We start from the raw sequence: 12,016 nt of genomic DNA on the forward strand, positions 1-12,016 counted from the left end.
CAGTGGTAAGAAATAATACAAAGAGATTACAGGTACCATTTACCCAGTTTCCTCCAATAACAAAGTTGTTTTTGTACCTGTGAATTTATCTATAGTGTAAAACTATAGCACTATATCACAACCAGGATATTGACACTGATACAATCTATCAATCTATTCAGATTTCCTCAATTTTAGTAGTATTCATTTCTTTGTTGCATGTATTCCATATATTTTATCACATGTGTTGGTTCATGTACCTACCACCATAGTCAAGACACTGACTTGGTATTCTGTTACCCTTTATAACCATACCAATTTCCATCCCACCCTGCTCTGACCCCCTAGTCATACTTTCTGGCATCCACTAATTTGATATTCATTTCTTAAATTTTGACATTTCAAAAATCTTACATAACTGGAATCAAATATTATACAATCTTTTAGAATTGACTCTTTTTATTCAGCGTAATTTTCTGGAGATTTATCTAGATTTTTACATATCCCACTTAGTTTGTTCCTTTTAGATGCTGATGGACATTTGGGTTGTTTCCATGTCTTGGCTATTGTGAATAAAGCTGCCGTGAACATTCTTGTACAGATATTTGTGTGAATGTGAATTTTTGTTATCCCTGGGATAAATGTCCAGGAGTGCAGTTACTGGGTTGTATGGTTATTGCATGTTTATTTTGTAAGAAAGCACCAAATGGCTTTCCAGAGTGACTGTACCATTTTATATTCCTCTGCATCCTAGCCGGCATTTGGTATTATTTTTTATTTTGGCCATTCTGATAGATGTGTTACTATATCGTGGTTTTAATTTGGATTTCCCTGATTACTAATGATGTTGAACATCGTTTCCTGTGCTTATCTGCCATCTGTAAATCCTTTTCAGTGAAATTTCTGTTCATGTTTTCTGCCCATGTTCTAATTGGCTTGTTTGCTTTTTTATTGTTGTGTTTTAAATGTCCTTTATATATTTTAGATACTTTGCTGTATATGTGGTTTGCAAATATCTTCCCTCAGTCTGTAGCTTTTCCTTTCATCCTCTTCACAGGATGTTTTGTAGAACAAAATGTCTAATTTTTAAATTAATACATAATATTTGTGCATATTTATGTATTTTTGAGGAACATGTGATGCTTTGTTATATGCATAGACTGTGTGATGATCAAGTCAGGGTATTCAGAATATCCGTCACTGAATATTTATCATTTCTGTGTGTTGGGAACATTTCGCATTCTGTCTTCCAGCTATTTTGAAATAGACAGTATATTGTTAACTACTCTACTTTGCTATTAAACATTACCTCTTATTCCTCTTTGCTGTGCGTTTGTACCCATTAACCTCCCTTCATCCCCGCCTCCCACTGACACACCCTTTCCAGTCTCTAATGTCTATCATGTCTGTCATCCTACTCTCTAACTCTATGAGATTAACATTTTTTTTTTTGCACCCGCATGTATGTGAGAATATGCAATGTTTGTCTTTCTGTGCCTGGCTTATATTTCACTAATAACCTCCAGTTTCCATGCATGTGGCTGCATAGGAACATGATTTTAATTCTTTTTTATGGCCAAATAGTATCCCATTCTCGTTCACTCATTCTCTCTCACTCTCTCTCCCCCCACCCTCTTCTCCCCCTCCCCCTCCCCCTCCCCCTCCCCCTCCCCCTCCCCCCCATCCTCCCCCTCCCCCTCCCCCTCCCTCTCCCCGTCCTTCTCCCTCTCCCTCTCTCCACACACACACCCATACCCCATACTTACTTTATTAATTGATCTGTAGATGGGCACATTTGGTATGATTCCATATCTTTACTATTGTGAATAGTGCTGCAATAAATATGAGGGTACAGGTATCCCTTTGATATACTGATTTTGATTTTATGGTAGTTCTATTTTTAGTTTTCTGAGAAATCTCTATACGGTTTTACATAGTGGCTATACTAATTTACATTCCTGCCAACAGTGTGTAAGAGTTCCCTTTCCTCTGCGTTCTTGCCAGCATCCATTATTTTTTGTCTTTTTATAGTAGCCATTCGAACTGGGTGAGGTGTTCTCATTATTGTTTTGATTTGCATTTCCCTGCTGATTAGTGATGTTGAACATTTTTTCATATACCTGTTGGCTATTTGTATGCCTTTTGAGAAATGTCTGTTTATGTCCTTTGCCCATTTTTAAATGGGATTATTTGTTTTCTTACTGTTGACTTCAGTTCCTTGTATATTCTGTATATTAGTCGCTTGTTGGATGAATAGTTTGCATATATTTTCTCTAGTCAACAGCTTGTCTGTCCACTCTGTTGATTATGTCTTTTGCTGTGCAGAGGCTTATTATTTTTACATTTTGAGTTGGGGTCTCCGTCATCTATGCTGGAGTACAGTGGCATGATCTTGGCTTACTGCAGCCTCAAATTCCTGGGCTCAAGTGATCCCCCTGCCTCAGCCCCCCAAGTAACTGAGACTACAAGTGTGTATCACTAGGCCTGGCTAATTTTAAAACGTTTTTTGTAGAGATGGGATCTTGCTATGTTGCCCAGGCTAGTCTTAGACTCCTGGCCTCAAGTGATCCTCCCACTTTGGCTTCCCAAAGTGGTAGGTTTACAGGTGTGAGCCACCATTCCCAGCCCAGAAGCTTTTTAGTTTAATATAATACCATTTGTTTATTTTTGTTTTTCTTGCTTGTGCTTTTGAGATCTTGGCCATAAAAACATTGCCTAGACCAATGTCTTAAAGCGTTTTCCTCATGTTTTCTTCTAGTGGCTTTATAGTTTTAGGTCTTCTGTTTAAGTCTTTAAGGTGTTTGTGTTGATTTTTGTACTTAGTGAGAGACAGGCATCCAGTTTCAATCTGCTGCATATAGATATCCAGTTTTCACAGCACCATTTATTGAAGAGGGTGTCTGTCCTCTCCCCAATGTGTGTTCTTGGCCCTTTGTTAAAAATCAGTTGCTGTAAGTAGATGGATTTATTTCTGGGTTCTCTAATCTGTTCCGTTGATGTATGTGTCTGGTTTTATACCAATACCATGCTGTTTTGGTCACTATAGCCTTGTAATATACTTTGAAGTCAGGTAGCCTGATGCCTCCTTATTCTTTTTGCTCAGGATTGCTTTGGCTATTCAGGCTGTGTTTTGGTTTCATATGAATTGTATGATTGTTTTTTCTATTTCTGTGAAAAATGGCATTGGTATTTTGATACAGATATCCTTGAATCTGTAGATCGCTTTGGGTAGTATGGTCATTTTAACAATATTAATTCTGATTTGTGAGCATAGGATGTCTTACCATTTGTTTTTGTCTTTTTAAATTTCCTTCATCAGTATTTTGTAGTTTTCTTTGTAGAAGTCTTCCAATTCCTCAGTTAAATTTTTTCCTGGGTATTTTATTTTCATTATTGCTATTGTAAATGGGATTGCTATCTAATTTAAGTGATTTCATTATTGGTGTATAGAGATGCTATTGATTTTTGTATGTTGATTTTGTATCCTGCAACTTTACTGAATTAAAAAAAGAGTTCTGAGAGTTTATTTTGGAGTCTTTTGGTTTTTCTAAACATAAGATCATGTCATCTGCAAAGAGGGACAATTTGACTTCATGTTTTTCAATTTGGATGCCTTTTATTTCTCCCTCTTGCCTGACTAGTCTGCCTAGGAATCCCAGTACTACGTTGAGTAGGAGTGGTGAAGGTGAGCATCTTTGTCTTGTTTCAGTTCTTAGAGGAAAGGCTTTCAGTTTTTCCCCATTCACTGCGATGTTAACTGTGGATTTGTCATAATGGTCTTTATTTGTTGAAGTATGTTCTTTCTATGCCTAGTTTGTTTAGAGTTTTTATCTGAGGGGGCTTTGAATTTTATCAGATCCTTTTACTGTATCTTTTGAGATGATTGTATGGTTTTTGCCCTTTGTTTTGTCCATGTGATGTATCACATATTGATTTCTAAATGTTGAACCATTCTTGCGTCTCTGGGATAAATCCCACTTGATCATGGTGTCTTATGTTTTCTGGTTTTGTTTTTGTTTGAGATAGGGTCTTCCCGTGTTGCCCAGCTGGAGTACAGTGGTGCAGACATGACTCACTGCAGCCTCAACCTACTGGGCTCAAGTGATCCTCTGGCCTGCAGTGGTGTGGACATGACTCACTGCAGCCTCAACCTACTGGGCTGAAGTGATCCTCTGGCCTGAGCCTCCTGAGTAGCTGGGACCACAGGTGTGCACCACCATGCCTGGCTAATTTTTTTTTTTTTGAGACTGGGTCGCACTTTGTTGCACAGGCTGGTCTCAAACTCCTGGGCTTAAGAGATCCTTCCAGCTTGGCCTCCCAAAGTGCTGAGATTACAGGCATCAGCCACTGCACCTAGCCGGTGTCTTACCTTTTTGTCATGCTATTGGATTCAGTTTGCTAGTATTTCATTGAGGGTGTTTGCATCTGTGTTCATCAAAGACATTGGCCTGTAGTTTTCTTTCTTTCTTGTGTCCTTGTCTGGTTTTGGCTTCAAGGTAATTCTGGCCTCATAGAATGAGTTAGGGAGATTTCCCACCACTTCAGTTTTTGTAATAATTTGAGGAGAGTTGGTATTATTTCTCCTTTATGTGTTTGGAAGAATTTGGCAATGAATCCATCCAGTCCTGGGCTTTTCTTTGTTGGGAGACTTTTTAATTACTGATTTAATCTTGTTACTAGTCTTTTCAGGTTTTCTGTTTCTTCCTGGTTCAGCCTTGGTAGGTTGTAGGTTTCCAGGAATTTATCCATTTCCTCTAGATTTTCCAGTTTGTTTTTAGATAGCTGTTAATAATAGTCCTGGGGGGATTTTTTATATTTCTTGGGTATGAGTTACAATATTTCCTTTTTGTTTCTGATTTTGATTATTTGGGCCTTTTCTTGTTTTTTCTTGGTTAATCTAGCTTGTGGTTTATCAATTTGTTTATCTTTTCATAAAACCAACTTTTTGTTTTGTGATCCCTTGCATTGTTTTTTTAGTCTCAATTTCATTCAGTTCTGCTGTGATCTTTATTATTTTTTTCCTTCTACTAATTTTGGGTTTGTTCTTCCTTTTCTGGTTTCTTGGGATGCATGTTAGATTGTTTATTTGAAATCTTTTTTTTTGATATATGTGTTTATTGCTACAAAGTTTCCTCTTAGCACTGCTTTGGCTGTATTCCATAGGTTTTGGTATGTTGTGTTTCCATTTTCGTTTGTTTCAAAAACATTTTTTTATTTCCATCTTAATTTCTTGACCCAGTTTTCATTTATTTGTATAGTTTCCAAAGTTCCTCTTGGTATTGTTTTCTAGTTTTATTCCAGTGTGGTCTGAGAAAGTACTTACATGATTTTGATATTTAAAAATTTGTTGATACTTATTTTATGGCCTAATATACGTCTGTCGTTGAGAATGTTGCATATGCTGATGAGCAGAAAGTATATTCTACTGTTTTAGGGTAAAATGTTCTGTGAATGTCTGTTAAGTTTATTTGGTCTAAAGTTCAGTTATAGCCAACTTTTTTTGTTGATTTTCTGTCTATATGATCTATGTAATGCTGAGAGTGAGGTATTAAAGTCCCCCACTATTATTATCTTGGAGATTGTCTTTCCTTTTATATCTAGTAATATTTGCCTTAACATATGTGGGTGCTCCAGTGTTGGGTACATATATATTTAGAATTGTTATATCCTCTTGCTGAACTGATCCATTTATTATTATATAATGACTTTTGTCTTTTTGTTTTTTGTGAGACAGTCTTGCTCTGTCACCCAGGCTGGAGTGCAGTGGTGCAATCTCAGCTCACTGCAACCTCCACCTCCTGGGTTCAAGCAATTCTCCTGCTTCAGCCTCCCAAGTAGCTGGGACTACAGGCACACATCACCACATCCAGCTAATTTTTGTGTTTTTAGTAGAAATGGGGTTTTGCTGTTTTGGCCAGGCTGGTCTCAAACTCCTGACCTCGGGTGATCCGCCTGCCCTGGCCTCGCAAAGTGCTGGGATTACATGTGTGAGCCACTGTGCCTGGCCTGTATTTTTTTTTTTTTTTTTTTTAACAGTTCTGTCTTAAACCGATAAATACATTTTATTTAAATATAGCTATTTCTGTTTGCTTTAGCTCTCCATTTGCGTGGAATGTCTTCTGTCCCTTTACTTTCAGTCTTCGTGTGTCTTTACAGGTGAAGCGAGTTTCTTGTAAGCACCATATAGTTAGATCCATTTTTTAAAAATCCATTCAGTCAGTCCTTTAAGGGGAAGATTTAATCTGTTTAAATAACCTTGCAAAGTTATTACTGATATGTGAGATTTCATTCCGGTCATATTGTTTATTGTTTTCTGGATGTTTTGTATATCTTTTGTTCCTTTCTTTTTCTCTTATTGTTTATCTTTTTGGTTTGGTGGTTTTCTGTAGTGGTAACATTTGAATCCTTTCTCATTTGTATGTTTGCTCTACCAGTGAGTTTTATATGGTGTGTTTTCATGATAGTAGATATTGTCCTTTTGCGTCTAGGTTTAGGACTCCCTTAAGCATTTCTTGTAGAATTGGTCTAGTGGTGATAAACTTGTCTGGGAAAGACTTTATTTTTCTCCTTCATTTATGAAGGATAACTTTGCTGGGTGTAGTAGTGTTGGTTGACAGTTTTCTCTTAGCACTTTGAGTATATCATTCCATTCCCTGCAGGCCAGTAAGGTTTCTGCTGAGAAATAATCCCGTTAGTCCAATGGGGTTTCCCTTATAAGTGACTAAGTGTTTTTATCTTCTGTTTTCAGAACTTTCTCCTTGTTTTTGACTTTTGACAGTTTGACTGTTATGTGCCATGGAGAAGTCCTTTTTGAACTGTATCTATTTTGGGTTATCTGAGCTTTCTGTCTATCGATGTCTAAATCTTTCGCTAGACTTGGGATGTTTTCAGCTATTATTTTGTTAAGTAAGTTTTTTATCACTGTGGTTTTCTCTTTACCTTCTGTGACAACAAAAATTCAAGTATTTGGTTACTTTATGGAGTTCTGTGTGTCACGTAAGCTTGTTTACTCTTTTTTGTTATTTTTTCTTTATATTTTTCTGATTGGCTTATTTCAAAGAACCTGTCTTCAAGTTCTGAAATTGTTTGTTCTGCTTGCTCTAGTCTATTGTTGAAGCTCTTAAATGTATTTTAAAATTTCATTCAGCGAATTCTTTAGTTCCAGTATTTGTTTGATTCCTTTTAGAAATGATATGTATCTCTTTTATACATTTTTCATTCATATCCTGGATTGTTTTTCTGATTTCTTTGTATTGCCTATCTCTGTTCTCTTATATCTCACTGAGCTTTTTTAGTGTCATTATATTGAATCATTTTTCTGGCATTTCACAATTTCTTTTTCATTGGAATCTGTTGCTGGAGAGTTATTGTTTTCTTTTGGAGGTGTCATATTTCATTGCTTTTTCATGTTTAAGTTCTCATGTTGATATTTGTGCATCTGTTAATAATGTAACTGTCACGTCTTTGAATTTTTTGGATTTGCTTTTGTAGGAGAGGACTTTTTCCTTAAGATGTATTTGTGATTTCGGTTGGGTAGAGCACTTTGGCTTTGATTCTTGGTGTATGTAGTGGTATAGTCTCCATATAATTTGTCTGGCTGTAATCAGTGTCAGTGGTATTTGTGATTTCTTCAGTGGCTTAGGGTGCAGTTGTTATTGGAAGCTGTTTCGTAGTTTTGCTGGGGATGGGGATGCCAGATAGGCCAGTTCTTGGGCCCCGGTGGGGGCAGTAACAGGCCAAACATGCCTAACTTAGGGCTTCAAGGTGGCATATGCTGGCATTTATGTTAGTGGGTCCAGGTGGACCAATTCTTGGGCCTCCAGGTGGCCTGCTTTGGTACGGGAATGGCAGCAGTGGATTGTACAGGTGGGTGGGTCCTTGGGTCCCTGGGCAGCAGCTGTGGCCTGGGCAATGACAGTAGCATTGGTGGGACAACCCTTTGGATCCTAGCTGGTCTGAGGTGGTCTTGGCGATGGCTACACTGTGTTGAGTGTGGCAGTTCCAGGCCACAGGTTGTGTGTCCTGGTGTGTGCCACTGTGGTGGTATGGCAAGCTGGGTGGGCTCACCCTCAAGCTCCAGGAAGGAGTGCTCAGGTGCCAATGGGTATAGACTGGGCAGAGAAATCCTCAGGCCCCAGGATGGTGTGCTTGGGCACTTGGGCAGAGGCAGGGGTAGTGAGCCATGCCAGGCAGAACTATCCTCAGGCCCTTCCGGTGATCCCCAGACTTTCAGTGAAGTGCTTGGGAGGAGACAGCAGTGGCTGTGCTGCAGTCCTGCAGTCCTGCTACTGGGTAAGGCGGGGATTTTTTCAGTGGCAGCAGCTGTAGGCAGGTGGCTGGGGAGCACACAGTTTGTCCCTAGGTGGCGGCTGCTGGCAAGAGAGCCTGTGCTCGGTACATTTTAAAATGTGTAGCAATCCTTCTCCTGGGGTGGGGGGCTTGCTGCTAGTGTCTTGTGCTTGACTCTGGTGGCAGCAGCCAGCTGCAGTGGCATCTGCAGGTGGGGGATGTCAGTGGGGCACAATGGATGTGGAGATGCAGAAACTGTTGGGTGGGCCCCAGGGCAGGATACTGCCTGGTAAGGGCTGTATTCTCACAGAGGCACCATGTTGTAGGTGCATAGGACTTGGAAGGTGTGTAGGATCCAGTGTGATCTCCTTCTTTGAAGCAATGCCATCATGCAGTCTCCACCCAGCTGGTTACTTTCAGGGCCCACAAGGGTTGAGAGGATCTCCAGCTAGGATTGGAGGAGTCCACAGTGGGAATGTGGACTGCGGGGGGTCACTTACTTATTCTTTTCCCACATTCAGAGCCTCTTTGGGCTCTTATCCCAGCCAAGCAGGCTACCTCACTTCTCTCTTCTTCCTCTTCTTAGGTGTTTCCTGTTCCTTCTCTGTTGGGACTCCAGCATTCTCTCCTAGATGATCTCTACTTGCTATTTTGGTTCTTCCTTATGAAGAAGGTGACTTTCAGATGCCTCTCGTCAGCCATCTTTGAATGCCTTCCTCAGTCTTTAAATTTGATGAAGTTCAATTTGTTGATTTCCTTTTTACTTCTGTGGACTGTGCGTTTGGTGTCATGTCTAAGAAGTATTCACCACGCTGTAGGATCTAAAACTTTTCTCATATCTTCTAAAAGTTTTATGGTTTTATGTTTTATTTTTAAGCCCATAGTCTATTTGAGTTAATTTTTGTATGATGGTATGAGGTTTAGGTCGAAGTTCGTTTGTTTTGCCTTTAGATATCAGATTGCTTCAGCACCATATTTTGAAAAGACTTTGTTTCTTTCATTGAATTGCTTTTGCACCTTATTCAAAAATCAGTTGGCTGTACTTTTATGGTACTATTTCTAGGTTCTTTATTTTGTTCCTTTGATCTGTGTGTCTGTCCCTTTGTCATTCCTGCACTCTGTTGATTACTATAGATAGTATTAAAAGAAAAACTTTTGAGAATTTAAACTTAGCAGAGTTTATTTGAGCAAAGAATGATCAATGAAGTCATCACTACTCACAACCAGAAAAAGTTCAGAGAGCTGGGCTCTGCAATGTGGGCAGCGAGTACTTATAGATAGAAAATGGAAGTGAGGTACAGAAATCGTTTGATTGGTTACAGCTAGGCCTTTGCCTTATTTGGATATGGTCTGGTCAGTTACCTGCCTGTGATTAGTGGCAGCTTGGCTGCTTGTGATTGGCTGAGACACCACTGTTATTACCTTCTTAAGTTAGGTTTTCAGTTTAAGTTAGGTTGTAGTTCATTAAGTGGGAACTGAAAGTATGGAGACAGCCTCAGGCCAGTGGCCTCCTGCTTATTGATTGATTGATTGAGACAGAGTCTTGCCCTCTCACCTAGCCTGGAGTGTAGTGGCGTGATCTCGGCCCACTGCAACCTCTGCCTCCTGGGTTCAAGCAATTCTCCTGCCTCAGTCTCCCTAGTGGCTGGGATCATAGGTGCCCGCTACCACACCCAGCTAATTTTTTGTGTTTTGAGTGGAAATGGGATTTTGTCATGTTGGCCAGGCTAGTGTTGAACTCCTGACCTCAAATGATCCACCCACCTTGGCCTCCCAAAGTGCTGGGATTACGGGCATGAACCACCACGCCTGGCTGCCTCCTGCTTATTTAATAGTAGTTATCCTTAATATTGGGTAAAGTGATTCTTCTTCTGTTCTTTGTCAAAATTGTTTTAGATATTTTAAGGTTGGTGTCTTTCCATATACATTTTAGAATAAACTTGTCTGTGTTTATAAAAAGTCTTGAGATATTTGGATAGGAGTTGTAATAAACTTACAGATTAATTTGGGGAGAATTGACACCTTTATTATGTTGAGTCCAGTGCATGAACATAGTAGGGATGTCTCCATTTGTTGAGGTCTCCTTCAATATTTTTCATCAGCAATTTTTAATTTAATATACAGATACTGTATGTGTTTTTTACATTTTTTTTTTAAAAAGTGTATACCTAAGTATTTTATATTTTTAGTGTGATTGTAAATGGTATGTTTTAAATTCCAACTTTTGCATGGAATAATATTTTTGTGATTATTTCATAGGAAAGTACTCACCTCATACTTAATTCTATGAGAGAAATCTTAATGGGCATTAAGATGGGAGACCAAGTTAAATTTCAAAACTACAAGTCATTTTTAAAAGTTATATTAAAACAATTTTGTATGTGTGTAAGAATAATTATAATTAGATTGGATTTGGTTTAGAGAAAAATACAAGCACAGGATTCGTATATTTCAGAATCGTTTTATGTTAAGCTTTGTTTGAAGTAAATTTAGGGTACTTGGAATAGTTTGTCCAAACTCATTGTCAGACTTAAAATTCAGATTAATAATTGGCAAATTCATATGTGTGTACTTTGATCAATATGTATAGTCCTGCTCAAGGATGGTAGAGAGGGAGACACAGGGTCATGGAATTGAAATGCTGAGAAAAATTTATTTAACATATTAAAAAATTGATTAAATTTTAAGCATTCGGAACCTTGATTCCACAGGACAGATGATAAAAGAATATTATCAGGCAGGTAACACAAGAAATACAAATTCAAAATCAGTGCATACAGTGCCCAGTCTTCCAAATGAAGAGATGAATATTAAAACTATTCAGAGACCACTGGCCATTAAGTTGAGCAAAAATCAAGACGTACTTTACAGCCTAATATTGATAGGTCTTAAAGGAAATGTTTTCAGTCATATAATATGTTGACACTGCAAACGTAAGCAGAGCTTTTGCGGTACAGTCTGGCATTAAGTATTACGAGAGAAAAACATTTTGCCCAGAGACACTTACTGGGGCTCTATTTGCTCTGGAAACTATTAGAGAATGTTGTATCTATATAATAGAATAATATTCATTAATAAGAATTCTTTAAGGTTTGGTTTATAAACTTAGGCATACATAATAATGTCAATTAAATGGCAATATAAAAATTGTAAATGTTGATAACTACATAAAATTTTTATGTCTGTTAAATTGATATGATATGAATGACAATTATTTGAAGTTTCTAGCTCTTTTCCCTTGTGAGAGTTGTCAGAATCAAAATGAAGTCACTTGTATTAAATTCTAACAAAAGATAAATAAAGCCAGGAGGTTAAGAAGGGAGCTCTCACATACATGTCTACCGTAAGAACTGCTACAAAGCATCTCTGAACAGCTCTTCTTCACGTATGCCTGTAATAAGAACTTTTGCCAGCAGTCCCTGCATCTCTGCATCCATGGAGCCCCATTGACATTCCCCACCTGCAGCGGCCACTGCAGCTCAAACTGCAGCTTGCTACACGAGTCACAAGGATAGCTAGCTGGATGCACAAGAACATTTGACTGACACAGTCTCCCCTGTATCCAATGTTCTCTTTGTTTTCAAACAAATTCCCTATGCTTTTCCCTTTTGCCTTTAAAAGCTTCTCCTGGCTTCAACCTGTTTGGATATGCCTGCGGTCCCTATAGCCCTCATATGCTGGATTTGCAAATCCCTGCACTCTCCAGAATAAACTCAATTCAATAAACTCTTTGGAGAATGCTTGTTAT

At 38.5% G+C, this 12,016-nt stretch overlaps 1 protein-coding gene across 1 annotated transcript in view; it reads left to right on the forward strand.

Annotated features, from left to right (window-relative positions):
- DNAJC3 (DnaJ heat shock protein family (Hsp40) member C3) overlaps nucleotides 1–12,016 on the forward strand; it is a 109,347-nt gene that overhangs the window by 48,185 nt on the left and 49,146 nt on the right. The gene's annotated exons all lie outside the window — the stretch shown is intronic.

Source organism: Pongo pygmaeus, chromosome 14, assembly GCF_028885625.2.
Source record: "Pongo pygmaeus isolate AG05252 chromosome 14, NHGRI_mPonPyg2-v2.0_pri, whole genome shotgun sequence".
Lineage (NCBI taxonomy): Eukaryota > Metazoa > Chordata > Mammalia > Primates > Hominidae > Pongo > Pongo pygmaeus.